Genomic DNA, 2,945 nt, shown 5'->3' on the forward strand with positions numbered 1-2,945 from the left:
CATCACCCAAGAGGAAATAGGGGACTTGTGCGGCATGCTGGAGGAACGAAGGCCTGCCATTGATATAACACTCAAAGATCAGTTAACATCTTCGATAAACCTGGGATATTATCCTCCAACGGAAGCGCTAAGGAAAGCTTTGTTGGCAAACGAGGAAGTGTTTTTACGGCTGATCGGTGAATTCATCGAAGAAATAATAATCGACAGCATTCGCCAATTATTTTCGACAAGTATGACTGCAGCAGCAGACAAAAAAGCAGCCCTTGCTCTTTCATGGTGTGGAAGAAACTTTGTCATTTTTACAGCATCGAAGAATGTCGAAAATTAGTTAGTGGACTGGATAAAGGTCATGATGTCACAATCACTTGTGCAGACGAAATTGCAGTTTTGTCTTGCATGCACAAGGCTATCTATTATGCCACACATTGCTTTAGTCGTGATAATCCACTGAATCTGAATATTAAGCTGAGTAAAGAAAAATATTTGAAGCTAAGAGCACTTTAAAGAGATCCTGGTAACCATACCAACACACCAGTTGCAAGATTTTTCTTGGACTCAAAATGTACATGTAGTGTAATGCAAGTTATTTAATAGAATGTTCTAGTGTACTTTTCAGCAGCTAGTGATATTACCAGAATTTGTTATATTTACAATAAACCATTTGCCACATACGTTTGTGACAGAGAAAGACTTGAATTCTCGTTCACCAACAAAAAAGGATCCTGACTTTTCTTGCCATTTTATTTCGCGCAATGCGTGGCCTAGCGCGTTTCCCCTCCACTCGTGTACGTTGATCTCTAGATGTGACTGGCCATTTACCTACCCGCGTGGGACGTGGAATTGAGTCGAAAATAGCCTAAGACGAATACCCCTGAAACAGAGCGTGTATGGAGGATGTACTTCCTTACCTCCTTAATTTGCTCTTGATAATATATTTATTTATTTTATTTCTTTTTTTTTTAATCTTAATTTGACCGCGGTACAATTCATCAGCAATATAAAAATCATAATTATGTACAATTAAAAATTAAAACCAATTATAGATAAAATTATGTAAACTACATTAACTATGTAAAATTATTGAAGATCCGTTACCAGGATTCATGATGAGAAATAAGTATAATCGTTCTCTTTTTTTATCCGTTTTTTATCCGTTGAAGACAGCAGTTCAGTCTGTCGAAAGCTCATAGTCTGTTTAAACTTTTTACCAGAGAACGATTATACTTATTTCTTACATTAACTATCTTACTCAATATAATAAAATAAAAGCTGCTTTCCATGAATACCGTGTTTAGAATAATGGCTTAGATAACCTCTTTAATCAGTCGTTTGAATTGATTGAGGGACTCTGCTTTCCTTAGTCAGTCTAATGCCAAACTATCCCACAAAACCGCCCCACTATAGCTAAAGCTGTTTTTGTAGTAGTTTGTGCGCGGTTGCGGAACATTTACCTTAGTCACAGAGTCTCTCAAACAATAACCAGAAGGGCGATGGACAAATTTCGAGTAGAGATAATGAGGTGCTAGTCCTTGTGGGGACTTAAATACCATTATTGCTTTTTCAATTTGCCTTTGAGAAACTAAGGATTTCCATCCTAAGAGTTCAAATCATTTTTTAACATCCGCGTCATAGTTAGAGTAGGTTAAGACACGGGCTGCTCTGTTTTGTAGCTTTTGCAGTTTGTTCTGCAAAGTTACTCCACAGTTTCCCCAAAAGAGATTGCAGTAGTTGAAATGAGGTTGTACTAGGGCCTGATAAATAGAATGTAAGGTCCTATAGAGGACAAGATGCCTGATTCGCTTTATGGCCCCAATACCAGAAGCAACTTTCTTGGTTAACTTATCAATATGGCTTCTCCAAGTAATTTTATCATCGATAAGCACTCCTAGTAATTTAGCAGTAGTAACATGCTCAATAGGAAAGCCATTGATTGAAGGTCTAGGAGGAACTGTTAGAGTACACAGTCTCTACCTTGACCCAATAAGCATAAATTCAGTTTTTGTCATATTAAATGTGTTTATTCGCTATCAGCCAATTGCTAGCACTTACTAAATCATCATTTAGACAAGATTGGATATTGTCAGCGCTGAAACCGCCGTAGATTTAATAGGTGAGTATCATCGGCATGCATCCTTGATTGACAATTTGGAAGACAATTTGGTAAATCATTAATATACAGTTAAATAACAGCGGTCCTAAGAGAGTGCCTTGACGAACACCACAGCTTAATGAGCAGCTCCTAGAGAGCGACCCATTAACTTAGCATCTCTGCATGAAGTTGTCCAAGTATGACTAAAACCAAGAGTGCGTGTTATCACATATGCCATAATTCCTTAATTTAGATAAAACGATTTCGTGATTGACCGTATCAAAGGACTTCTTTAAGTCCAGGACTTTTCCTTGGTCAACGTTCTACGCCCAAGCGTCTGTAGCCTCAAGTAGAGCAGTGACAGTCGAGTGAATTGTGAGAAAACCCGAATGGTATTTATGTATAAAATCGTTGTCTGCCAAAACTGTATACAACTCAGTGGTCGTAAGCGCTGCTGTCAAATACTTTGGCTACTACCGAGATAACGGAAATAGGGCGGTAATTGTTCAAGTCATTCTATTTTCCTTGTTTGAAAAGTGGGCTAACTCCGGCACTTGTCCAGTTGTCAGGAAATATTCAAAGACTTAGTGACTGATTAAAAATAACACACAGGGGAGAGCTCGGAGTTGCTCGGAGCCCCGCTTTGCACTCCTACAGGGTCCTACTCATCTTTATGCGGAGTTACTCGGAGTTGCTTGGAGTTGCTCGGAGCAACTCTGTTGTGGTCAGTTGCTCCCCCTATGTCATAAAGGGGCCTTGCTCAGATTTGCTCGGAGAAAAGGTACCCAACCAATCACACTCGAAATGCACTAATCGGGACGGTTTACAAAGTCAAAATATCCAAGCTGGAAAATAT

The sequence above is a fragment of the Montipora capricornis genome, chromosome 7 (genome assembly GCF_036669925.1).
Source record: "Montipora capricornis isolate CH-2021 chromosome 7, ASM3666992v2, whole genome shotgun sequence".
Taxonomy (NCBI): domain Eukaryota; kingdom Metazoa; phylum Cnidaria; class Anthozoa; order Scleractinia; family Acroporidae; genus Montipora; species Montipora capricornis.